This window comes from Callithrix jacchus, chromosome 6 (assembly GCF_049354715.1).
Source record: "Callithrix jacchus isolate 240 chromosome 6, calJac240_pri, whole genome shotgun sequence".
Classification (NCBI taxonomy): domain Eukaryota; kingdom Metazoa; phylum Chordata; class Mammalia; order Primates; family Cebidae; genus Callithrix; species Callithrix jacchus.
In genome coordinates this window covers 142,201,004-142,228,822 of record NC_133507.1, presented here as the reverse complement: position 1 = coordinate 142,228,822, position 27,819 = coordinate 142,201,004, and the positions used below count along the sequence as shown (strand labels likewise).

At 40.0% G+C, this 27,819-nt stretch overlaps 1 long non-coding RNA gene across 4 annotated transcripts in view; it reads right to left on the bottom strand.

Annotated features, from left to right (window-relative positions):
• Positions 1 to 27,819, bottom strand: part of LOC144576829 (uncharacterized) — a 741,704-nt gene that overhangs the window by 322,929 nt on the left and 390,956 nt on the right. For 3 of the 4 annotated variants that reach the window (XR_013519398.1, XR_013519399.1, XR_013519400.1), the window contains 2 exons: positions 13,789 to 13,868; positions 5,436 to 5,626 (listed from right to left, as the gene is read on the bottom strand). This is a non-coding gene — a long non-coding RNA (uncharacterized LOC144576829). Of the gene's footprint in view, positions 1 to 5,435; positions 5,627 to 13,788; positions 13,869 to 22,003; positions 22,141 to 27,819 lie in introns of those variants that run through there. The other variant, XR_013519401.1, reaches the window with a different exon arrangement.

The following is a 27,819-nucleotide window of genomic DNA, read 5'->3' as shown; positions in this document are numbered from 1 at the left end:
ACATTTTTGTTGAATAAATGAATAAATTAATTAAATGTTATAAATATTTTATGAAGTTAACTCTCTAAAAGAGTTAATAGCTTCCCATTACTAGAAGTGTTTAAGCAGATGCTGAATGACTCTCAGCATATTTGGAGGGCATTCTTATTTTGATTTAGATCAATGGTTCTCAAACAGAGGCACCTGGAAAACCTAAAATACTTTCACATTTCACAAAACACAAATTTGCAGCCCCTGACACAGGTTTATTGCATCAAAATCTGTAGTAGTTGCATGGAATCCTGGAAAACCTGCAGGAATTGTTAGAATTTGCTGGGGTTGGGGGGTATATTAATTTGTTCTCAGACTGCTAATAAAGACATACCTGAGACTGGGTAATTTATAAAGGAATGAGGTTTAATAGACTCACAGTTCCACACTGCTGGGGAGGCCTTATGATTATGGCAGAAAGCAAAGAAGAAGCAAAGACACATCTTACATAGCAGCAGGCAAGAGAACTTGTGCAGGAGAACTCCAATTTATAAAACCCTCAGATCTCGTGAGACTTACTCACTACCATGAGGACAATATGAGGAAACCGCTCACATGATTCAATTATCTCCAGCTGGCCCCACCCTTGACACATGAGGATTATTACAATTCAAAGTGGGATTTGGGTGGGGACATGGCCAAGCCATATCAAGGAGGGAAAAGAATTCTGAGATTATTTTCATTCAGCTTGAAAACCAACCTATGGTGCTGAGCTGGTGGCTAAGGTAGGATCTTGTAGAGGTTGCCAAAGACCTTCCTACTTGCTGTTCTCTGGCCTTAAACATTCTTCTTCCAGGCCCAAGGAACTCAATCCCTTACCCTTCTCATATTCATTCAGATGCCACCTCCTCAAAGAGGTTTCCTTTGACTCTCACAAATTGCAACCCTTTCCAAGGGCTTCCCACCTAGGCATCCCTGCTCTAATTTTTCTATAGCACTTGTTACTTTCTATAATATAATTAGCCTATTATTGTTTTTATTTAGTGTTTGTCTCTCCTGCACTAGATAGTAAGTTCCATCAAAATAGACATTCTCATCTAATTTTTGCTCATGTAAGCATCCCCAAATAGTATCTGGCACATAGTAGGTGCTCAATGATTGTTTGGAAATGAGCAAAAAGAATGAATAGATTAATGTTTATGGTTCTAGTTGTAGGTGCCTGGCTCCTGCTTCATGACAGTCTGGTGATATTTCATTTAGTCTATGCTTTTCTTTACAGAAAAGCAAACGTTTTCCATAAAGGACCAAATGGAAATATTTTCAGCTTTGTGAGTCATAAGGTCTCTGTGGCAACCTCTCAACTCTGCCATTGTAGTGAAAAGGCAGCTATAGACAATATGTAAACAAATCAGGACAGCTACAGCTATGTTCCAATAAAACTTGGTTAAAGACAGATTTGCCTCATGGGCCATAGTTTGCTGACCTCCGCTCTGTCCACATTTCAGGAAACCTCATTAAAACAGAGGGGGGCTGCGTATCTGGTTTTACTAACCCCATGCACAAAGCTCTTGGCTCTAAAAGATGGGATCTTGAGGCAATTATTCTTTACACTAACACTGGACAGAGTTCTTTAAGTTGGTCATAATGAAGATATCACAGGATTTTGTTGATAATGGCAATAAAACCTACACCCAATAGGATGTTAATGGCATTTTACATGATTGCTTAAGGAGAATATGGTGGATGTGAGAACGAATCTCCAGTCCCTCCTCACTAATTGTGGTGGATCTTTTCCAGTTCTGCCTGCCTTACAGAGACTCTGTTTTGCCTTGCGTCCTGGCTGCTTTTCCTTTTGGGAAGTCTACTATGTTGATGTCACAATGTCTGTGACTTATATTTTTTAAATGATTCCTCCCCAATGGGTTTCTGTAGAGCCCTTTAATGGCCTTCAATATGCCCTGCTCATTACAGGTGTGTGAGGCTGCAGCACTGTGTCAAATCATCTTAGGATTTTTGTCATGGAAGTCTAGGGGTTCAGCATTTTCTGCAAAGAGGGGAAAGCTGAGCTGGGGGCACGTGACAGGGAAGAGTTTGAACCCCTATGCCATGAAGAGTTTCTCTCTGTTTTGTCTGATCTTAAAACACTTCCCCACCTTGGCAGGAACAATCCACTGTCTGGCAACTTCAGTATGACTCTCTGTGACAGATCCCTCCAGGAAGTAGCTCAGGACACGGCTGTTTAATTACATGGCACCCAATATTAATAAATGCCAGATATTTGGAAAATCTAAGGATTCGGTCAATCTTGTGGATATTCCCCTTAAAGAACCACAGTCGGCCGGGCGCAGTGGCTCATGCTTATAATCCCAGCACTTTGGGAGGCCAAGGCGGGTGGATCACGAGGTCAAGAGATCGAGACCATCCTGGTCAACAAGGTGAAACCCCATCTCTACTAAAAACACAAAAATTAGCTGGGCATGGTGGTGCGCACCTGTAGTCCCAGCTACTTGGGAGGCTAAGGCAGGAGAATTGCTTGAACCCAGGGGGCGGAGGTTGAGGTGAGCCGAAATCGCGCCATTGCACTCCAGCCTGGGTAACAAGAGTGAAACTCCAACTCAAAAACAAAACAAAACAAACAAAACCACAGTCATTGCTAGTTTTTAAATATTATGACAAATAATATTTGTGCAATCTAAGTTTGGGCATCACTTGAGATTTCCAGTAAAGGTGGCGATTCCATTTCCAATAAACAGGCCAGCAATTTCTGGCATTCACCTGTTGAACCAAATAACTGAAGGCGACATTTTGGCAAGGGCAGTGTCTTGGTCTGGCTGCTGCAGGCTATGCTTACGGCCTATGGAAAAAAGAGGTCAAACGTTTTGGCCGCTAGATCAATCCTCATTTCAAATGTTGCATCTAACTATAGAAAAAAAAATGTACTGATTTTGTCACAGAAATTATTGTTCTTGTTATCAAACCAAAAAAAAAGTCAAAATGGAGAACAGACCTCAGGATAACAGATTTATATTATCTCCAAAATGCCAGCCTTGTCCATGCAGAATAGCCTCCAATTTCTCTTAAGGAGGATGAACTAAAAAGACACTTTCCTTGGATGTTATCTTTTGAAATCTATGGGAATTTTTTGGCTTCATTCTGTGCAAAAAGACAATATGCAGTATTTGTTCATATAGGTGTATTGCATCTTTAAGGCAGGCCCACGTCCCAGCACTTCTGTATCCTCGAGAACGTGCCATCCGGGCCCTGGCTGGGGGAAAAAACTCCTCTTTCCCACAATCTGCATTGGCCTGAACCTTCGTCCAGCCTTATGCTCTCAATCCTTGCTCGCTTCTCCCCAAGGGAAAATCAACTGCTTTTACTGTGTTGGCCTGTCTGCCGCTGAGCCACCTCACTGGTGTTTTAGATCATCACTCTGTACAGCCCCACTCCTCTGATTCCTGTCCACTGTGACAAGTCTCACGACACAGGACCAAACCTGCAATTTCCCTGCTCATCTATCATCTCCACTGGTGACTGACTGGGTGAGGCAGGAGAGGCTGTCAATACAGACCCAGGTCCCAAAATATAGATCAGGCAGAAGGCAAATGGGTCTCCTTTGCCTACCAACCCCTAGTGTGCAGTCATCCCTTCTTTAGTCAGTACTCTAAAGCAGAGGAGACATCCCTAACCACCAAAACCTTGAACTTGAACAACTCCGTTTTCAAGTTTCATTTACAACTCTGTTGAGTAATGAAGGTTCTACTTGCCCAAATCCCTCCCTTCCTGCAAATCACGGTGCAGACTCTAAGTAAGCAAGACACTATTGCAGACTATCAATCCAATCCAATCCAATCTGCCCTCTGCCGTATGTGTGTTCTTTTACTTGCCTTTAGAGGAGTCAATTCAAATGTCTAAATCATAACATTATTTGTCTAAGGATTATATCCAGATGCTCACTTGTTCCCTATGATTGTTGCACCAAAATCATATATTAGTTTGGAAAGATACTATACATATTTCTGTGATAATAAATTGAAATATATTCATCCAATTTATTCTCCAGCCTTTTTTCAGGTAATATTGACATGTGAAACAAACAGCCTTTTATCTCTTTTAGACAGCAGCATTTTATGTCCATTTATAGATGGACTAAAAATATCCCCCCAAAATTACTTGTAATTTGCAGACAAAAGGAACTTTCTTTCTTGTACACACACACACACACACACACACACGCACACGAGTTGCAGGCACTTATGATGGAATAGCTGTTAATGCTACTGCTGACACCAAAAACTCCAATTACCCCAGGAGCACTGACCGATTCCTGATTTATTTTAGGCAAATTAGGCAGCATAGTGAGTAAAGCAAATACTTCAAGGATCAAATTTAAATGAATAAATGTAAAGAAATTCGGGTGTAAATCTGACTTCCATAGCTAATTCTTCCATTGTGGTAAAGTCTTGGCAGCTGCGAACATCAGTTAATGATCTGCAGTTCCAACAATAACAGAGTCCTGCTCAGAATGGATTTATGGGAAATTTGGTCAATCTGATCCAAAGCTACCAAACTGGCACGTTTACTAGAAGTAGATGTAACAGATTATACTTCACAAGGCAGTGATGACAAAAAAATCTGATTGTTTCTGGGAAATTGGGAAAGAAAAATAACTTCTTAACCATTACTTGTCCAACTGGCTGTAATAACCAACATGTGCATTAGTTCAACAGTGTAAAATATGTTCTCACAAGCATTATCTCATAAAAATCTCAACACAACTCAGAGGCCCATGAAACGCACTTGATAAAGACACAGAAGCTCTGGACAGTTAAATGATCTCCCTAAAGTCATGTAGATATGGTTCAAACAGCTATAAAAACAGCTGAAACTACAAAATAAATAGCTCAAAGCAACTGTATCAATCCATTCTTATGCTGCTAATAAGGCCTACCTGTGACTGGGTAATATATAAAGGAAAGAGGTTTAATTGAATCACAGTTCCACGTGGCTGGGGAGGCTTCACAATCATGGCAGAAGGCAAAAGTCACATCTTATGTGGCCATGGGCCAGAAAGAATGAAAGCCAAGTGAAAAAGAAACCCCTTATAAAACCATCAGATCTCATGAGACTAATTCACTATTATGAGAATGGTATGGCGGAAAGCACCCACATGATTCAATTACCTGCCACCAGGTCCCTCCCATAACACATGGGAATCATGGAAGCTACAATTCAACATGAGATTTAAGTGGGGACACAGCCAAACCATAACAGCAACCATTCGTTAGAATTTGCCAGATTGTGGCACAGCCTCTTTTTTTGTGACCAAACTAGACAATCATCTCATTTATTGGCAGTGTCTTCCTAATCAGAGATGACCGATTGGTGACCTGTGGAAGACGGCAGACCAGCAGTGATCAAGAGCACTCAGGACAAGACACTCCAAGATAACAAATGCTGGCACATACCTCTTTGCAGCCAGCCTGTCGTGAAATCGTCCGCTGCCAGGTATGAAACACACCTAATACTTCCCTCCTCAGGTTTCCACGGGCTCCGGGATGTGCTTTCAACAAAACAGCCTTACACACGAATTATTGGTATTGTCAAATTCTGTGTCTTGTTCCCTTTCTCACCTCTCTTCATTTCGAGACACCTGTGTCTGGGAACAGAAGCAAAACCTATTTGAAAAATATCTGAGCAAGAAAAATTTATCTTTAAAAATACAATTTTTAATTTGAATAGAATGATCCAATATATTAGTATTCCTCAGAACAGAAAGTCCTTCAAACACCAAATACTCAGCCAGCTTCCTACACAGCACTTCAAATGTGGAGTTTTAGAATCACAGATGTTTAAACCTGAAGGGAATTTAGACCTCCTAGTCCAAGCCTCTCAGTTTCCCAAGGAAAAAGGCCGATGACAAGAAATACAATTTTGTAGGTTACACAAACTTAAAAACGAAAGTCTGAGCCAAACAAAAACAAAAATCTCCAGTCCCTGTTTCCAGTTTCTCTGCTATGACTTCATATACAAAAAAGATGGCTGGTCCCCTAAGCAACAATTCTTAGGATTAGTCGACTCACAGCTAGGTGGATGTTTTCACTTTCCTATGAGCAGGAACCAAGAAAAATCTTCTCACCTCTTGCCCCTCAAGTTTCTCAGAGAAAAATAAACAGGTGAAAGTAAAAAAGAGGAGGGAGGTAATATACATATTTTATCAGCTCCATTTCTGGCACTGTCTTTGGTGTTATCTTTAAACATACCAGATACTTTAAAACTGACCCGAGCACTGGAATATTCAAGTACTGGAGGCAAAGATATGCCTTATAAGAAACTGAGGCTCTAATAAAAATGGTGAATTTCAAAGGGCATTGGTCTCAGCAGTGAGTAGTTGAGGGTGGGAATGTGCATTACTTCAGCAGATGCCATTTAGTTTTAGAATTTATCACTTCTCCCAATAGTTTAAAACATCTTGGAGAGCACAAAATGTATTCATTTCTTTAATAACCCTCAATGTGGGACACAGGGTAGATGCTTAGCTAATTTTTCTTGCATGAAATTGTGACATTACATTTTCCTTTTAGTCTTTAGGAAGTAACTTTTCTAATTTGTAAAATAACTGAAGGAATCAGAATTGCCTAAACTTACTGATAAGCTAAACAGAAATTTCATGTGATAATAGCTAGAAATCAATCTCTGAGATTCTTAAATCTAATTTTCTTATATTACATGTAAGGAAAACAGAAGTCTAGTGAGGTCAACCTATCTGCTACATTTGTGCAATCTCAAGAGACAAAGACCAATTTAGGTCCTGATTCACATGAGTCAATAACAACCCCTCCAAAAAAACCTCAGAGAGTTCCAGTCCTGTGAGCTACCATATCAAAGAGAAAAGTATTTGAGAACCCTGGTGCTTGGTTCAGTTGACCAGTCACACAGCAGAGACCATCAAGACCAATATATTAGGCCTCATACCACCATCTTCTTGCCTGTCATTAAAAATCCAAGTCCCAGATCTATCTTTATCTTGCTTTGCACAATTTGTCTGACCCACTCACTATCCTTCACCCTCTCTCTCAAACCCTTCCATTATCTTCACTTCTTGCCTCAACTAAAACTCATTTGTCTTCTGAAGACTGCTTTGAAGGCTGTGCACAGAGAGGTTTTGAATTTGCACACACATGTCAGGGCATCTTCCCTGCCTCTTCTTACCACTCATAGCCCAGCACTTCCCCCTGCATCCTGCCAAAACCACTGCTTTCTTGAGGCTCACATCATGCAAAGATACCACCTTTGTCTACTCTCAGTTGTGGGTATCTACAAATCTCCTGATCACTCTCTCGATTCATAGAAGATGTGCTAGCCACTGGCTCCAGTCTTCTATGACTCAACTATGGTTATTATCTCATGACTCATCATAAACATGGAGGAATCATTAAAATCCCTAATCCCTCAGACACTAGGTCTCCTCCTACAGGGATAGGCTGTCAGACCTCAAATAATACAGGATTTAGCTCAGGAACCAGGAAGCTCTACTATCCTACTAGTTACATAATGTGCTAACTACTACAATAAAAGAAGTGTAAAGTACCAGAGAAACAAACTTGAGGGGTGCCATTAAATCCTTTTGAGGGAATTAAGAACATATGTATGGCATGGCTAACATTTGTGATAGATCCTGAAAGTCATCAGTCACAAGCTGGATAATGGCAGAGGGCAGAGGAAACAGTGCAAGCAATGGCACAAATTGATGTCATGGTTAGAATCGGCAAATAAACTGATATGGCCATGATATGGAGTATGTTGAAACAAGTGAAAGGAGATAGTAACCATGCATGATGGGGCCAGATCTGGAAGTGTATTAACTACCAAGCCAAGAAATATTGAAAGCCTGAAGAAGAATTATATGGTCAACCCTATGTTTCTAAACTAATTAAAGGCATATTGCAATTATTAACTTGTAAATATTGCTTTGGGATTGGGGTGTCATAGACTGAATGTTTGTGTCCCTCTAAAATTTATATGTTGAAATTTTAACCTCCAATGTGATGCTATTAGGAGGAAGGAAATTTGGGAGGTAATTAGGTCTTGTGGATGCAGTCATCATTATTAGATTAATGCCTTCTCTTATAAGGGAGTTACAGACAAGAGATATTTCCATATCCACCATGTGAGGATACCATGAGAAGACAGTCATCTGTGAACTAGGAGGAAGGCGTGGTTCTCATCAAGAGCCCAACCATGCTGGCACCCTGATCTCAAACTTCCAGCCTCCAGAACTTTGAGAAATAAATGTGTTGTTTAAGCCACCTAATCGACGGTAATTTGTTATAGCAGCCTGAAGTAAGACAATGGGCAAGGGAGAGGTTAATTCCAATTCAGTATCTATTGCTGACGGGAGCAAAAATCCAAATTATAGTCAAAAACCGGTTCCTATTGCCAATAACAACATTCTAATTTGGTTAGATTTTAATGCTAAAAGTAGAGGACAGGTCCCTGAGGTTCAGATTGTTATAAACCACACACTGGGTCTTCTCTGGGGTACTTCCCAGCAGCATTTTGCTGTAGGTTCCCATGGCCCTCACCCAGTCACCATGAGTTCCTTGGGCACTCAGAAGTCTGAGATCTAGAATAGAATGGAAATCCCCTAAGGCCACAGAAGACCTTTGAATGTTTCAAGAAGATGTGAACCTGCATCAGCTGACTTGGTTTATTTTCCACTGTGGTGGTGGTGGTGAAGGGGGTGCACCCCCCTCCCTCAAGACTCAAGTAGATCTTTGTAGCAATGTCAAGGCTGAAAATAATCTAGGAACTGAGCGGTCTGGGAAGAATAACTATTTGCTACTAAAATCATTGACCTGTGGGAAACTTACTTGTGATTCTTCATTTTGTGACAAGGGGGGATTTGTATGACTCACTGAAATCAAAGTCAAAAACAGAACTTGATGTAATTTTGTTCTTATCTTCTATATTTGAATCCTTAGATACAAAACACAATTCTTCATTTTTTATGATTGGTGTATGAATATACAAGTCTATGTGATTGATAATTCTGACTAAATTGGAATTGTATTCAAACATTTAGTATTGCTTTTTATTTTACTGAAGTAATCGAATTGACCAATAAAATAAGCATTTTGATTGAACAATATTCACCTTTATCTTTAATGTTTTGAGTGGTTATTCCAGTTATCTGTGTAGGTATTCTTCAGTGATTCTGGAAATAATGGAATATAATTTTGTTGCAAATCATTTTCATGAGAGGATTGACAGTTCTGTGTCTGTTTTTCTTTAAAAATAAAGATGCATCTGTTCATGGCTTCAGATGTTAATATTTATTTTCCTGCTAGGGAGTATATTATGACGTACCTCTGGGGTCTATTACATTTACCTGAGATGACCTCATGGATTACTGGGAACTAATTTGTAACTATAAAATACAAATACACCTAGTTCAGACTTGTAAACACTTACTATGTCTTAGAAGGCCAAACATTGGCTGGAATTTTATATAGAAATTACAAAATGGCTACTGAAATAATACTTCCACAATGAGATTAATATTAGTTTGAGAATATCTTAGGATGTAAATTTCTACAAAATATACTTTTGTAGAAATTTATTTCCATAGTATATTTATTTCAACTGTATATTTCAACAGTATATTTTGAAATTTATTTCAACAGTAAATTTTGTTTTGGGTAAATGAATCACTGCAGGGTATATATGTGCATTTATTTAAATCCACTTTGTGTCAATAAAACCTATAAAGTATTATGCCCATTTTCTCATTCTGAACCTCTCAAAAAATAAATCTCTTCTGAATGAATTGCAATTACATATAGCTTGAATAACATCTAATTGCAACGTGGCATTAGATTATGGGGAAAGATACAGCACAAGTGAACTGTAATTTCCATGGGGACTTCCCTGTTTGCTTACAGACTTTAGGTCTGTCAGTTTGAAAATTTGGACAACTCAGATTTGAAGGCCTTTGGACTTTCATGGTACCTGTCTCCAAACAAAATTGAGACTCTTCCCACGCATACTAGTCTGTGAGAAACTGGGAAGTGTGTTTTCCCATAAGGCCATGGGGCAGTTCTCCAGCTGTCACCATGTGGCATGTCTGACAATGGGTATCTTCTGAAGTGCCAGTCCATGTCTGCCTTATCTCCAATCCATCTCAGTATAAATGGATGTTTGCAGGGCCTTGAGACCATACGAATCACCTCGGGCAGAATAATAATTGTTTTTGTAGCAGCAGCTAGGCTCTTTCATGGACATATTGGGTTGGCAGAAAAGTGAATCAATTTTAAAAAGAATGTGTAGAATTAGATAAAGCCCAAGTCCCCATGGTTTTATCTGATGGTTTAGTGTGTTTTTCAAAAGTGAGGTGCCCAGAGGTATTGGTGCTCTATTTTAAGCAGACTGAGACTTTAATAGGAAGGTTCTGACAAGCACCTGTAAGGTCATCAGTAGACACTGCTGTGAGTCTCACTGGATTGAAAATCTGCATCATACAACTGTACGTAGTGTAAACAGGGTTATTGTTTCAGAAGATTCTAGAAGAGAACAGCCAGCTCTGTTTCCCCAAGGTTATGCCCCTGTTGTATCAAGAGGCTGACAGTTATCTAAATCTCTCTTATCATTACTATTCCATTTTGAGGATGAATATAGCCCTCACCACTGGAACTGGGCACTAAACTGAGAACACGTAGCACTGAGAAAATCTCTGAAGCAATATCATGATAGTGGTCAGCAGTTAAGGGAATTGAGGTTTATAAATAAAACATACAATGTACAATCTATTTTGTTTCTGAATGCATTCCTGGGGGTGAAGTGAACCAAATAGATCTAGTCTGATAGAGGAAGATTAAAAAGTCCAAGGAGAGTCTCATCAATGATTATCAATGGAAGTTGCATGAAAAAAAATCCTATCATATAAAAAGAAAGAACCAGGGGAAATAGAAACAAGAAAAAACAACAACAAAAAAAAAAACAGTGGAACTTCATCACTTAATCGGTCTGCTTCAGTTGTCTCTCTGTTCCCATCCCTACTTCTGACTATTCCCAAAGTTAGGATCCTGAAACAAAAAACTATACATATTACCATTTTGGTTCAAGAAGTCCAGTGACTCCCTGATGCCTACAGAATTTCATAACTTGGGATTCAAAGCACCCATTAGGCAGCTCCTATCCATTGTGCCAACCTCATCTCCCACGGTGCCCTCAGTGGAAACAGTCTTTCCAAACTTCCACTTATACAATCTGCAACTTCCTGCTTAAATCCTTTCTCCTTCACAAAGCCCCCTCTGCTTCTACTCCAGATGGCGAGATTCAAGAAAGCAGAAAATGTGTTTTAATTACAGACAATGTCTATGAGCTTTATTGGGTACAAAGCACTAAAGCACTTTGCTAAAAGATACACTTCCGTTGTCTTCTTTAATATAAACAGCAACCTTAGGAGGCAATCTCTTTTTATATATGGGAAACTTCAGGAGAGAGTTTAAGTAACTTGCCCAAGGTCACATAGCTAACAAATGATGAACAGAAGCCAGATTATCTTAACATCAGAGCCTGTGCTCTGAATCTCTTCAACAAAGGATCACATCTATTTTTGTAACCAGCTCTCCACCCGCAGGCAAAATTTTTAGGTGCAATAGATCAAATAATGGTCAATAAAATGTTGTTAAAGCAAAGCTTCACTAAGTAATATACAGAAACAAAATAAATTGTTTTAAAGGAGAGACAAACATATTCCCAAGAAACAGAATGAAATATTGACTTCAGAGAAAAGAAATGTAATGAAAAGGGAAATACAAATCCAGGCAATTGTTTTATGGGTTAGGAAGGACATCAGAAGGAGGGGTAACTTACTACATCTGGACTAAAAGCTAGCAACACTAGCTCCTCTAGTGTTAAAGGCAGGAAGTGATGAGTGAGCTTGAGATTTACATAAATGGGAAATCAAAATCCAATGCAAGGCTTCAAATATTGATGAAACCTACACTCTAGTAGAAATTGAGGGGGGCACAGTGGATCTCATAATTGTCAATAAAGGGTTATAAAACGGAACACTTTCTATGTAAAATAAAATCAAAGAAGACAAGTTTATTATGGCTAGAAATTCATTAAAACAGTGAGGACACCAAGATAAAAAGTCCAAAAGACAATACAATGCAAGTGACATGGGCCAACTGAATCAAGAGAATGAAGCCAAGCACTGGCTGGGGATGTCAGAGTTGGCACTTGGAAAAGTAACTGGAGTTGCACTTATTAGAATGAATAGCATTTGAGTAAGTAGACAGAAGTGAGAGAGATTTCTCTATCAGATGTCAATGAATATGAGCCAGGAGCTCTTGGAGATATGTCTGTCACAATATTTACCAAATGGTATTCCAAAAACCCTGACTCCAACCAGATGTTCTGCAGAAAAAGCATTAGTGGTTAAATAAATTTTGAACAGGCTAAACAATACAGGTCTCTTCCACAGACTTACACACTTGTTGGCAGAGTGAAGGCTCTGAGAAGCCCAACAGTGATGGTGATGGGAGCAGTAACAGTAGCAGCAGCTTGTATCTATCGAGTTTTTTCTAGGTGCCAGCCACTGTACTATGATTTTACATGGATAACCACTACGTAACTGACCTTATGTGAGAGGAGTATTACCATCCCCGTTAGACAGCTACGAGGTCTAAGGCTTAGACAGTAAACCAATCCCTGAATGTCATGTAGCTAGAAAGTGGTGGAACTTAGATTCTAAATCGAGCATCCTGACCCCAGAGTATATGCTCTTAAATGCCACACCATCCATGCTTTCCATTCAACATTGCTATTTAATATTTTGAATGTAAACCTTTTGAATTATAATACATCCACCTTCTTTCTCATTGTTTCCTGTAACTTCTCTTTGACCTAAAAATCCTTCTCCATAAGTCTATTTTAATCCATGAGTACTGTGCAGAGAGAAAGTGCCCTAACTGCGAGCTTCTGTTTGCTTGTGATTTGGGTCTAGTTGTCTTCCTAGATGAGAAGCCTGCCTTCCTGATTTATGAAGTATTACACAAATGGGGAAATATCAAACTTAAGGAGGGCCTGATTTCATTCACAGAGTACATCATCAGAGTCAAACTTACATCCTTTCATCCCTTCTCACCGACCTCCACCTCCACTAACAAAAGCAAAATGTAAAACAGCCTTTGGCTAGTATGCTTATGACAAGTCTATTTAATCTCCCTGTCAGAAAGCTTCCTGCACTACCTAATATCTATGGCATGTGTTACCCTTTTTGGTAGGTGTGTTATACTTAACAATTAACTCAAGTTTATAAAATATATCTGTAGTACAAAAAAATCCCTTTGTACTGTCCAAAGAGGTATGCTTTTAAAATTCCTCCCAGAAAAATGCCAACTGTTAGGAAATCTAACAACAAGCAGATAATATTGGGAGTTTCCAGAACAAAGGCCTTGTAAATTCCCAGGTGGATTAAAAACCTATTTAGAGACAATATCAGCATCGTCCCATAGACTATGTATTTGGCATTTTTATTGCACACCTGAAATTAACAGTAATGCAGCAAAGGTTTTTCTAGGACAGGCTGGAAGGTCAAGGGAAGGCAAAGGCAGGGAATGAATTTCTGTGACAGTGATGCGTGTAACTCTGCCTAGTAATGCTCCAGGTAAAAACTCAATGGCAGCTATGAGAAGGTAAAGGTTTTCAGGTCAGCAAATTGGAGGAAGACTGAACCTCCTGCAGTCTAAAGAGAGAAGAGAATCCAGAAGGGCTTTCCCCAGCCCTTCATCGCTCCTCAGAATTTCTCACCTGTATCCCTGTACCGTGTGCTCCTTTAGTGAAGACCCGAAGGTTTCTGCCATTCCATGCGTCTTGATCTGTTTGAGTAACTGAAAAAAACAAACACCCCAATCAGCCTCATAATTGATTCCCAGTTGATGGAAGGCAGCTGCCTTTCTGCATTTACCCAGAATTTTACCAAAAGATCAAGCAGTAAATTTCTCAGGGCCTGCCAAAGGAATGATTAACTTGGTGAGCCCTCTGAGTTTCTTTTCCTGTTGACAGCTGGTTTTCTTAAACAAGTTAGTACCTGCTGAGATGGGTTGGATTTTATCTGATCCACCAGAGCTGATATCTTTACAACACACCAGACAGTCCCACCCTTTATTTGTAAGCCACCACCATGTGGCTAAATAGGTGCTCCATGAGGAAATAGAGGAAGGAATTGCAGTTCTGTTCAAGGAGCATGAAATGTGCTTGCTAAGTTGCAGTCTATTTTTCCCAGGCAAGACTCACAGTGTAATTTTTTCCTTTTGATTACATGATGTCAGTGCATACTCCATCGCCTCCTGTATAGACTGACACTTGACAGGCCTATTTCAATGTATTCCAAACCTGCCCCAGCACAGTTATTGTTTCCAAGCTCCTAAGCACAGTCACAGAAATGGGAGTGAGTTTGGTTTGATTACCAGGCTGGGAGGCTTTGAAGGAGCCAGAGCTGCCTCCTTTACATAAACCTTCACCTTAAAAGCCTCCTTTACTTAACTGCCTTTAAAAATGTCCCGCCTTAGGGGGAGGTAACCTCTGTGGTTCTTAATGGTTTCAAAAAAGAAAAAAAAAGAAATATGTATTCAATCACCATGGATACAGAGCATAACAAATACATGCTGGTTGCCATCAGAGCAGATCATATTTCTAAATATGAAATTTATAGAGATTAATCTGTGAGAAAGAGGACTCCATTCCTGCCCAAAGATTTTTCTTAATTGATCCATATAGTGTACATATTTATGGGGTACACATGATATTTTGATACATGCATACAATATGTAATGATCAAATCAGGGTAATTGAGATATCCATCACCTAAAACATTTATTATTTCTTTTGTTTAAAACAATCAAAATCTTCTCTTCCAAGTTTTGAACAGTTTCTTAAGAAAAGTAGGCATCCAAATGCTACTGGATCCTAGTTAACTTTTTATTACTACCTTTAAGTAGTAAAAAAGTATGTGTGTGTGTGTGTGTGTGTGTGTGTGTGTGTGTGTGTGTGTTTGTGTGCGTGCGTGTTGCTAGAATGGGCTAGTAGAGAAGAAAAAGCAAAATAACTATAGAAAAGGTGGATTTCTAAATTTTAAAAAAAAGCCCTATTCTGGGTCAGAATTTTTTCTGTCTTATCTAGCAAGACATCACTTCCTTCCCACCCATCACCATGTTTGGTGTGGCCCAGCACTCATAATAATTGCCCAGGGAATCTCATTTGTTTGGGAATTTATGAAATAAACTCCATGAACAGCGTGAGAATGAGGATATACTCTAGAAAACACTCTTACAAGAATGTACTGTAACCCTTCATGTTGCTTTGCTGCTCCAAAAGTCCTTCTTGTTAACACTTTCCAGGCCAGGACTTCTCTGACCTTGAAGCAGAGAAAATGTTTTCATTTCAGTGACCAGCTGTCAACCCACAGGGAGGACACAGTCCTCATGTTGTAAGCATGTCTGGGCCTTTGTCCCAAGAAGTGGGGTGTCACTTTGGCTAAGTGAACAGCTTGCCAGTGAGAGCACTCAGAGAGCTCAAACCACCTACGAACTCCTGGAGGCTGCAGCCCCTAAGAACGCTTCTGCAAGGGTTGGGTGAGCAAAGCATAGACTTCAGGGCTACTAGCTGAGGTCCATGTTCTTTACTAGCCCTGGATGGTGATCAAATCACCTGAGCTTTTGATATGTCCGTTTCCAGATCTATAAAATGAAGTTGAAAACATTCCCCGGGCTGCTGTGAGAGTTGCATGGTATAGTTTACGACTTCCTGAAACATAGTAGTTCCAAACACATAATCATCCCCACCGAGGAAACTTACACCTAGGAGTAATCATGTTTGCAAAACAGAGGATGCCTTATCAGTGGAGGCTTAGGCTGGGACAGCTCCTAATAATTCTTACAAAAAGCCTTCACTTGCCCGCAGACAGATGTCTGCTTCCATACTTCCCAGTTCCTCAGAAGACCTTACCACCTCCCTCTCAAAGGTGGACCAGCCAGCACAACTAACAGTTCTTTTATGGATTGCTGGGGGAATCTATGAGAGTCAGCTTTCCTTCCTTCCAGTGGTATTAGCACACACCTAGGTGGATTTACCTTTAAAAACGCTTAAGCTTCAGGGTCCTTCGATTGCAAGAGCCCATTTCAACCCTTTATACCCAACTTAGAATTCACAATATTTGTATTCTTTTTCTTAGGGATGGCCTCTCAAATTGTGTAATTTCTAGACCCCCAAATATATAGATTTGCCCCTGGGCTCACCACAATGATAATGTCTTCATTATTTTATAGCTAAATAAAGAAAGCCCTGAGATGACCAGGAGTAAGATCGGTGCTGCTTTGCTCCAGCTTCAGGCTTAGGCTTTTACTTAACTCACATGCCTTAGACAGGCACCATCTCCCTCTGGGTCACATCAGGCGATAAAACCCACCCCCTAGACTATAAAAAAAACCTAATTAGGAAAAAGAAAAGTGGAGATTCTGTAACCCCACATCTTACCAATAACCACAACTAAGAAGCTCATATTTTTCTCAGTGTAAGTGGTAGGTAATTTTCATTTAAGTATAAATATCAGATTTTGTCCCAGACTAAAGCAAACCCTGATAATTATACAGTTGCAAATTATTGTGTTAACAAAAAAGATCTAAATTATCTCCTTCCAGTACTTAATGAATTCAGCCACTTAATGAATTCCCGAAATGCACTGCTTTTCCCCATTTCACTTGCTCCTTGCAACAGCGGATTTGTATGCCTGTTGGAAAGCAGAATGATTCCCATGTCATCCTTCCAGAGTACTATTTATTTGCCAAAAACAAAAATAGGAAAAAAAGAGGACTAAGTTGTCTTTGATCAGTGGGAATTAGTTGCAAATGCTCAATAAAAATAAAAGCTGGATTTGACTCTTAGTATGGTTGGGACTTCAATGATGCAATCGCCCGAATTTAGAATTTATAAGGCTGCTTTGTTCAGCTCCGTCAGCTCAGTTCCCATGTAATGTTTGCTCTCAAGGCAAAAACATGAAGCATCTGGATGGAATCTATTCTGGCTTCAGGAAGACAAAATGCCTACCCTGTAGAGAAACTGTCCATCTTTAAATGAAATTGAAATCCTAGCAACTTGCACCCTAAGCAAAGCCTGTTTCTGTATATCTTTATAAGCTGTATGATTGAAATCATCTGTGTGTGATTCTTTTCCTCTTCTTTATAAACTTTTGGAGTAAATGTGGTGCTTGTTAACATGAGGAATTGATAGTTTGTTGCCATTTTCCATGGTCTTAACATTTGGGAACATTTGTAATCAATAAAGGCAGACACAGGAAACAAATTTGATAACTGTTTTTAAGGAATAAAGATAGAATATTAAAACAGGATTTGAAAGAAGTTCTCCTACCCCAATCTAATAAACCCATGGATTGACATTTTTGATAACTATATGGCATGCCATCTAACCTTCTACATTTATAGCAGAGCTTTTCTTCATTCATGATTTTCCACATTATACTATTTAGGCATCAGTGACAAGTTCATTCACTGATGTCCTTTAATTCCATTTGACACTTGGAAATAACAGCCAACTGGTCCTCCAAAGAATCACGATGCAGTCAAAGCCTAGTGTATGTATTACCATCTTTTTTTTTCTTAATGGAAGTCGTCAACATTTCTTCTTTTGGCATTTGGTTACATAGGATGGCCCATGATAGCTGCAGAAGCTGCTGCCATAGACACTATCTCCTGTTTAAGCTAAGAAAATAACTCATACCCCTCCCTCGCATCAATACTTCTCTGTCCAACGTCTGACCTCACAGAATCACAGTCTACAAAGGGTGTCTCCCCTACACTCAGCTTTACTGGTGGAACTGTTCTACCCTATCTCCGCCTGGGTGTGAAAAAGTACCCATTGGACATGCAATGATGGGCTCAATTTGAATATGGTGATCATTTGAGATAAAGTTTTGTTCTCCTAACAGAAACCATAATAGCAGTATTGCCAAAGAAATAATTCCAAAGTGGAAGTGATCATCAAAAATAGGAGAAAGGGTGCCTGGCAGGGCCCCATGATGCAGAAATTGCTCGCTCTTCTCAAGTCAGATCTCCCAGGAGTTTCCCTCTGTTTAAACTTTTCACAGAATGAAGCTATTAGGATTTCAAACATAGGATATTATTACTTAATCAGAGCAGAATTTTTCAAACAGTTTTTGTTAGAGCTTTCAGGCTTCTATGGTGCCCAAATGGATTGAGCAGCAGCCTGAGAAAATACCTAGAAAGAGGAAGCAGGTGTATGCCCTGAGTACCTACCCTAGCAGCATCACCTGAGAAAGCCCGCTTCTTCCTTATTTATAAATTGAGATTAATCACATTTGTAAAAAAGTATTCGGATAAACCACCTAGATTATCCTGCTTGGCTGGGCTAAGACAATGTGTGAAGAATAAGAGGAAAACCTAATTCTGCCCCCACCACCTCTTTCTTTGTGTCTGTCTCACTTTCTCCTTTCTCTGTGTCTCTCTTTCTCTTCTCTCTCTCTCTTTCTCTCTCTCTCTCTCTCTCTCTCTCTCTCTCTCTCTCTCTCTCTCTCTCTCTATTTCTCTCTGTCTTCCCAACCCCAACAGCGTGTCTCTCTGTTTGTCTCTCTCTCTTCTCCTCTTCTCTCTCTGCCTCCCTTTCCCCCTCATGAGTACAGTCCCTCTAGTTGTAATTATTCTGCCCTGGTTCTAGAAGTGATTGTCCTAGAGACTTAGTCTTCTTTCTCAAAGCTCAGAGGGTCATGACTTTGGAAGCTCTTTATATGTGAGGCATTCCTGTCCTCCTATGGAAAGCTGCAGGGAATTATACATACAATAGCTGGAATAGCTGTGATTCCAGCTATTGTATATATAACTATACTTTTTAGCTAGAGATAGAAAAAAATCAGACACATAGACTAATTAGGGCATCTAATATCAAAACTGAATTGTGATGGACATGGCATGATCCTAATTATCCCACAATGTTAGCTAAACTCAAGAAAATAGAAATGTTCCCTTAATATCAATTTTTAAAAATAATCCTGATAGATAGATGATATAGATAGATAGATAGATAGATAGATAGATAGATAGATAGATAGATAGATAGATAGATGTCCTATGAGTTCATTGTTGCCCTTGGTATCCAGAAAGGTGAAAGTGCCTTCCATCCAATAACTCTAATGCTCACACAAAGTGGCTTCTGAGTAGGGATGACTTAATCATCATTCACTGTACTTATTCCCAGCTCACTTAGGATGGAAACCAAAAAAGAAAAGGAACCTTTTGACAATGTCGGTCTCTAAGGTCCCTGTGGCCAGATGGCACCATTGTATTTGAAAATAATCTGATTCTCTCTACATGCTCTGTATTAAAAAAAAAGACTATAAACAGATTTTCCCAGTTGTAGAACTTTGAAGCAAGGAGCTTGGAATAAATCCAGACAGAACTGCACTAGTGCTTCTGAGATGGAGGGTTTTGTTATTCTCCATTTGTGTGGGTAAATCATACCACAGAACAGTGGCAGGTTTCTTAGCACATTCTGCCTACACCCCATCCCTGCCTGCTTCCTTGGGAAATAGGCTCTTTCAGGGATCTCTGATGGGATAGAAATGTAGGCTTCAGAACAAGCACTATTTCCTAGTATTAGATAACAAACAAAGAACAATGTAGAAAATGTTTTAAAGAAGGTGGAGCATCTCCGAACTGAAAATAAAATACAGTAAATTACCATTTAGACAGCTTGCCAACAATTGAAAACACAGAAAGCAAAAGCAGTTTTGCGTGTTTTGTGCTCTTTTATGAGAAAGAGACAAATGATAAGTAAGCTGTCATCAGGGATGTATTCAATACCCAAAGCTCAGTAGCAGTTGGGTCCCATCTTCTGAAACATCCACGTTCCTTATGACTCGGAAATGAGTCTGTGTCCTCAGATTCTTATCAACCTCAGATTCAATATACACAGAACAGTTTTAGTGTCTTCTCTTTGAGTCTTTGAAATCTGGAGGTTCACATTGATAAGCATAAATATGTCACCTTCTTAAACTTACTGTCCCCATTTCTCATGTCCCACACTTAAGCTTCAGAGCCCTAGCCAGCAATCCATTTGGTTAGGGTTGGATGTGTGCCTATCCACCTGCCAGCAGAGGTAGAAGAGGAACCTGGCACCTAATGCTGGGAGCAGCACTTGGAGGCAAGTGTCAGGATTTCCTCTTCTTCCTAAACAAATCTGTGCTCTCTACCACAAATTAAACCATTAACCAAATATCTAACGGTTGAGTTTTCTCCTCTCATACAGATTTTGATACTCTAGTTTTAGCAGAGAGCAAGTAAAAGAAGCATGAACATGTCTGTTTCTTCTTTCATGGTAACTCACCATTCTAGGGAGTGAAAGCCTGGTAAGTAACTGAATAAGCCAAGATGATTAGTTGTAAACAATGAAAACCAACTATGACCATCTTAAGTAAAGCATAGTCCTTGCTGGAAGCCTGTTGGAATCTCATTGAAATGATGGAAGAGGAAGACTATGCATGGGGCATGGGAGGTGAACATAAGATGGACAAAGCAGCATCACTTGGGGATAGTCCATTGCTCTTATTGCCATCTTAGTGGATGGTGATGCGACTTCTTACTGTCCCCATTTCTCATGTCCCACACTTAAGCTTCAGAGCCCTAGCCAGCAATCCATTTGGTTAGGGTTGGATGTGTGCCTATCCACCTGCCAGCAAAGAGGTAGAAGAGGGACCTGGCACCTATTGCTGGGAGCAGCACTTGGAGGCAAGTGCCAGGATTTCCTCTTCTTCCTAAACAAAATGCTCAGGGACAGAGAAGGAACTTACTCTCAGGTAAATCGGAGGGGTTTGTGGGAAGGGGACAGGTGCTGACCAAGCCCTGGGTACCTTGGGAAAGCACATCTTCCATCAGAGCCCTGTGGCCCCCTCCTCTGTATTTCACTCTTGGGTTCAGAAACTGTTCCCAAAGCCAAAGTATGCATTGGTGACACAGGCAGCTTCATATTTTTGTGCTCTTCTAATCCAATATTCTTTACTCGATATGTAACTTCTATTTTTGAGGGGCTTTCCATTCTTAAAAACTCTATTCATCTTTATTCATGATCAACTGAAGGGATTTTCCTGAGGATAACAAATCATTTTGACTATTTGGAACTACATTCCATTTTACAGTTTTTCCTTCATTCATAACTGGATAGCATTAGTCACTCACTCACTTAGGTTAGAGGTAGCTAACATAAATATGCATCCAAAGGCTTCTTCCAAATACATGTAAAAGTTCCTTTCACTAGCCATCAAAGACTGTGTTCCATCGGAAACAAACTCTGAGATTTGCATGTGGGGGATTTATTGGGAAACACACTCAGGGATAAAACTGGCAACAGATGAAAGAAGCAGGACTGGGCAGAAGAAAAAGTTGAACTGTGATCCAGTTGCAGAGGAGACCTCAGCCAATCCTATGAGGAGTTCTTGAACTAGAAGAGCCCTTCAGAATTATCCCACCTAAGACAAGGTCCAGGACTTTGTACCTCACATCAACCAGTGGACGGATGTGGGCTGCCACTATGGAGGGAATGTAACACTGAACAAAGCAATTCCCCTCAAGTGGAGGATAATTCCTGAAGAGGAACTCAGCCATGACTGTCAGTAGCTAATGTTCCTGCCAGCTGGAGAATGAGTCCTCGGTCCTGAAGAGGAATCTGGATGGCATAATGGTAACCACTACCTTCTAATCTTCCACACTCTGCTTGCCTCTTACACTGAGTTCATCCCATCTGAAAATGACTGCTCCCTGACTTTGATTGGTCTCTTTTTCTAGAAAAACTTACAAGAGGAAAGTTAATGGGGTAGATTTAAATCACCACCACTGAAGCTGATTTTTAAACTGCAACTGGCACTCCTCTTCTCTCTCCTTTAGTGCCCATTCTAGACTCCTCTCATCCTTGATTGGTACCTTTTCTGGTCTTGGTAACTCACCTGGTGGGGTAGCCAAGACTGTCACCCTTGAAGGAGCTGAGCTTCTGTTTAACACACTCTTCTAATGAAGGGCATTTATCCAAGAAAAGTACAGCCTCCTTATCCATGGGTTCAGCATCCTCAGATTCAAAGTACTACAGATCAAATCATTTGTAGGAAAAAATAAAAATAAAAATACAATAATAAAAATAGTGCCAATAAAAACTACAGTATAACAACTATTTACATAGCTTTTACATTGTATAAGTAACTTAGAGATGATTTAAAGCACATGGGAAGATGTGTATAGGTTATGTACAAATACTATGCCATTTGTGTAAGGGATCTGAACATCCTCAGACTTTGCTATGCATGGGGGTCCTGGAACCAGTGCCCTCGAAATACCAAGAGAAGACTGTACTATCAAAATGAGTAAGGGTGTGCCAAGACTTGTCCCAGTGAATTATCTGGTGCCAAGCAAATTCTTCCTGCCTTCGTTATGTAAGACAGGTCTTATCTTTTTTGGATGATCAGAGTCAATTATTTCTTCTAGAATGGTAACTCTGTTTCTTGCCTGCTAGTCTTTTGGCACAAGTATCTCAAAGGAATTTTCAGGCAGCCAAAGTGTAAAGGGTAATGAGATCTTCACTGTGTCCTCAGTGGAACGACCACTGAGAAGGTGGAAGTGCTCCTTCTCTATGACTCAGAAATTTCAAGAGCCTAGAGTTGTGGAAGCAACAAATTCCCCAAGGCATTGCTACATGTGATGATAGCAAAGCCACTACTACTGCCACCTCATGGGCCTGGACCAAATATTCCTCATCTTTGGGGCATAGCACCATATAGTTGACATTCACTTTGAGTATCTACTGCAGCCTAGAGGAGGGCAACCTTCCCCCGGGGTATCATCTCTAATCTGGTACTTCATCTTGGTCTTCAAAGGATCATTTCATCACTCTGCCAGGTCATCAGACTTTATGGTTTATAACAGGACCAGTGGATTCCATGACCAAGTGTCTACTGCCACATTCCCTTTTACTATGAAGCAGGTCTCCTGGTCTGATGCAATATTATGGATCAAACTGTCTAAGCTTTCAATGCTGCTGGCTAAAGCCCTGTGGGCAGGAAAGGTGTATCCATACCCAAAACATCAGTCTATTCCTATCAGAACAGATATTTTCTATTTCCAGGGGGAGGGGACACAATCTAATGAAATTCCTACCAGGTAGTGAGTTGGTTTCCTCAAAGAATGATGTCTTCCCCAGATCCTTTATCCCCAATTGTTTCCCTTCCAGTCCTTGACCAACCAGCTAAGCATCACAAATGCCATTTTCCACCTCATGTCCCTCTAGTACCATAGCTTCTGCTGGGTTATATGCTTTGATCACAGCCTGGATCCACTGCAGAGCCCTGTCATGGTTGCTTTATGTCCTATTCAAAGCTGATAGTTTTTCATGTTACCTGGTCAATCAATCAGAGCCAACATAAGAAACCTACACTGGTGTTCTTCAAACTACCAAGTATATCCATGCCATTTATTTATTCAGGGACTCCCTGGTTGTGAACTCAGAAGACCTGTGAGCCAGAAGACCTGGGCCAAAAATCCCTTTATTGCTTGGTTCTCAAATATCCTCACTCTTTCCTGTCAACTCAGATCCTATGTTGAAATAGCCTTGAAATATTTTGATATTCGATTCAGGGGAAGATGGCCGAAAGGAAGCTTCTCCAGAGTGCAGCTACCACCCAGTGAGACAGAACCAAAGCCATATCCACATCTCCGAGTGAGGTGCTGGTTTTGTTTTAAAGGGACTGGTTGAAAAGTGGGATTAGCCCCCCCCCCAAAAAAAGAAGGCAGCAAAAGCAGCCCAAAGACATTCCAGTTGAGAAAAGGTGGGACACTGTCCCACCTGGAAAGTGTATCAGGCATGAAGGATTGGGAGGGCATCACCTCCTCAGTTCTCTTAATCAGATACAGCAATTCACTCCAAGACTTCGATAACAGACAGACCAGGAAAACCCCTCCTTGCTGAGAACCACCCAGAATCACAGATCCGGGTGATAGACCGGTGCCTTGTTAGTGCATTTCAGGGAAGAGATGAGGATGAATACCTAGAAAGTTTGCAAAAAGGAACTGCCCATCCCACAGAAAGGAGGGTAGAAAGCAGGGAGGGGAATACGACCCGACAGGCCCTTCCCCCACAAGATTCAGCAACTGGAGTCCCTCTCCTGGAAGAGTTTTGCAGTTAACACATCCTCCATCTGGGAGCTGCGGGCTCTGCAGAGGGAAAGAGTCTGCCATTGGGAAGGCAGGGCTGACCCCAGCAGTAGGGAAACCAGGTGAAGAATAAACAGCAGCCTGGCTGAGACTGAAGCAGCCCAGCAGCACCTCCACAGGCAGACAATGGATAGACTGTCTCAAGTGGCACACTGACACCTGCGTTTAAAAAAAGAAAGCCTCATACAGGAGAAATAACCCCAACTTTAACAGACAGGATGTGCACTCAGAGAAGATGGGAAGAAACCAGTGCCAAAAGGACAGAAACATTAAAGTCCAGAATGCTTCTTCTCCCCAGAGAGATTACCACAACTCACCAGCATGGCAATCAAACAGGTCAGAAAACGATTTTGATGAGCTGACAGAAGCAGGCTTCATAAGATGGGTAATAACAAACTTCTCTGAGCTAAAAGGAAGTGTTTTAACACAATGCAAAGAAACTAAGAACCTTGAAACAAGATTAGATGAAATTATAATTAGAATAACCAGACTAGAGAAGAACATAAATGACCTGATGGAGCTGAAAAACACACCACGAGAACCTCGTGAAGCATACACAAGATTCAATAGCCAAATCGATTAAGCAGAAGAAAGGATATCAGAGATCGAAGATCAACTCAATGAAATAAAAAGAGAAGGCAAGAAAAGAGGAAAAGGAGTTAAAAGAAATGAACAAAGCCTCCAAGAAATATGGGATTATGTGAAAAGACCTAAACTATGCTTGATCAGTGTACCTGAAGAGGACAGGGAAACTGAATCCAAGCTGGAAAACGCTCTTCAAAATATTATCTGGGAGAACTTCCCCAACCTAGCAAAGCAGGCCAACATTCAAATACAGGAAAGACAAAGAATGCCACAGAGATACTCCTCAAGAAGAGCAATCCCAAGGCACATAATCCTCAGATTCACCAGGGTTAAAAGGAAGGAACAAATGCTAAGGGCCACCAGAGAGAAAGTTCGGGTCATCTACAAAGGAAGCCCATCAGACTTACAGCAGATCTCTCAGCAGAAACTCTACAAGCCAGAAGAGAGTGGGGACCAATATTCAACATCCTTAAAGAAAAGAACTTTTAATTCATTATCTCATATCCAGCCAAACTAAGCTTCGTAAGTAAAGGAGAAATAAAATCCTTTACAGACAAGCAATTACTGAGAGATTTTGTTGACACCAGACCTGCCCTACAAGAGCTCCTGAAGGACACACTAAACACAGAAAAAAACCCAGTACCAGCCACTGCAAAAACAACCAAATGGTAAAGACCAGTAATGCAATGAGGGAACTGCATCAACCAACGGGCAAAACAAACAACCAGTGACAAAATGGCAGCATCGAATTCACACATAACAATATTAACATTAAATGTAAATGGCCTAAATGCCCCAATCAAAAGACACGAGCTGGCAAACTGGATAAAAAGTCAAAATCCATTGGTGTACTGTATTCAGGAAACCCATCTCACTCTCAAAGACACACATAGATGCTAAATAAAGGGATGAAAGATCTACCAAGCAAATGGAGAACAAAAAAAGCAGGCGTTGCAATTTTAGTCTCTGATAAAATCGACTTTAAACCAACAAAGATCAGAAGAGACAAAGAAGGGCACTACATAATGGTGAAAGGATCAATACAACAAGAAGAGCTAACTATCCTAAATATATATGCACCCAATACAGGAGCACCCAGACACATAAAGCAAGTTCTTAATGACCTACAAAGAGACTTAGACTCCTGCACAATAATAGGGGGAGACTTTAACACTCCACTGTCAACATCAGACAGATCAACAAGACAGAAAATCAACAAGGATATACAAGACTTGAATGCAGAACTGGAACAAGCAGACCTAAAATACATCTAAATATACATCTACAGGACTCTCCACTCCACAGCCACAGAATACACATTCTTCTCAGCACCACATCACATTTACTTAAAATTGACCACATAATTGGAAGCAAATCACTACTCAACAAATGCAAAAAAAAAAAAAAAAAACAGAAATCATAACAAACAGTCTCTCAGACCACAGTGCAATCAAATTAGATCTCAGGATTAAGCAACTAACTCAAAACCACACAACTTCATGGAAACTGAACAACTGGCTCCCGAATGTTGACTGGATAAACAATGAAACAAAGGCAGAAATAAAGTTGTTATTCAAAACTAATGAGAACAAGAACACAATATGCCAGATTCTCTGGGACACATTTAAAGCAGTGTCTAAGGGAAATTTATAGCAATAAATGCCCACATGAGAAACAAGTAAAGATCTAAAATCAACACCCTATCATCAAAATTGAAAGAGCTAGAGGAGCAACATTAAAAAAAAAAAAAGAAAAAAAACTCAAAATCTACCAGAAGAAAATAAATAACTAAGATCAGAGCAGAAATGAAGAGATAGAGAAACAAAAAATAACTTCCAAAAGCAATAAATCCAGGAGCTGGTTATTTGAAAAGAACAACAAAATAGACCGCTACCCAGATTAATAAAAAAGACAAGAGAGAAGAATCAAATAGATTCAATTAAAAAAATAAAGGGGATATCACCACCAATTCCACAGAAATACAAACTACCATCAGATAATACTACAAACAATTCTATACACATAAACCAGTAAACCTGAAAGAAATGGATAAATTCATGGACACTTGCACCCTACCAAAATTAAACCAGGAAGAAGTTGAAACCCTGAATAGACCAACAACGAGGACTAAAGTTGAGGCAACAATTAACAGCCTACCAACCAAAATAAGTCCAGGTCCAGATGGCTTCACAGCCGAATTCTACCAGACATACAAAGAAGAGCTGGTACCACTCCTTCTGAAACTATTCCAACAATACAAAAAGAGGGAATCCTTCCCAAATCATTTTATGAGACCAACATCATCCTGATACCAAAACCCGGCAGAGACTCAACAAAAAAAGAAAACTTCACTCCAATATCCATGATAACATAGATGCAAAAATCTTCAATAAAATACTGGCAAACCAATTGCAACAGCACATCAAAAAGCTTATCCATCATGATTAAGTAGGCTTCAACCCAGGGATGCAAGACTTGTTCAACATTTGCAAGTCAATAAACGTAATCCACGACATAAACAGAACCAAAGACAAAAACCACATGATTATCTAAATAGATGCAGAGGAGGCCTTTGACAAAATTCAACAGCCCTTTATGCTAAACACTCTCAATACACTAGGTATCAATGGAACCTATCACAAAATAATATAAGATAATTATGACAAACCCACAGCCAATATCATAATAAGTGGGCAAAACCCAGAAGCATTCCCTTTGAAATCTGGCACTAGACAAGGATGCCCTCTCTCTCCACTCTTATTCAATATAGTATTGGAAGTTTTAGCCAGAGCAATCAAGCAAAAAAAGAAATAAAGTGTATTCAATTAGGAAAGGAGGAAGTCAAATTGTCTTTATTTGCAGACTACATGATAGTATATTTAGAAGACCCCATTGTCTCAGCCCAAACTCTCCTTAAGCTGATAAGCAACTCACCAAAGTCTCAGGATACAAAATCAATGTGCAGAAATCACAAGCA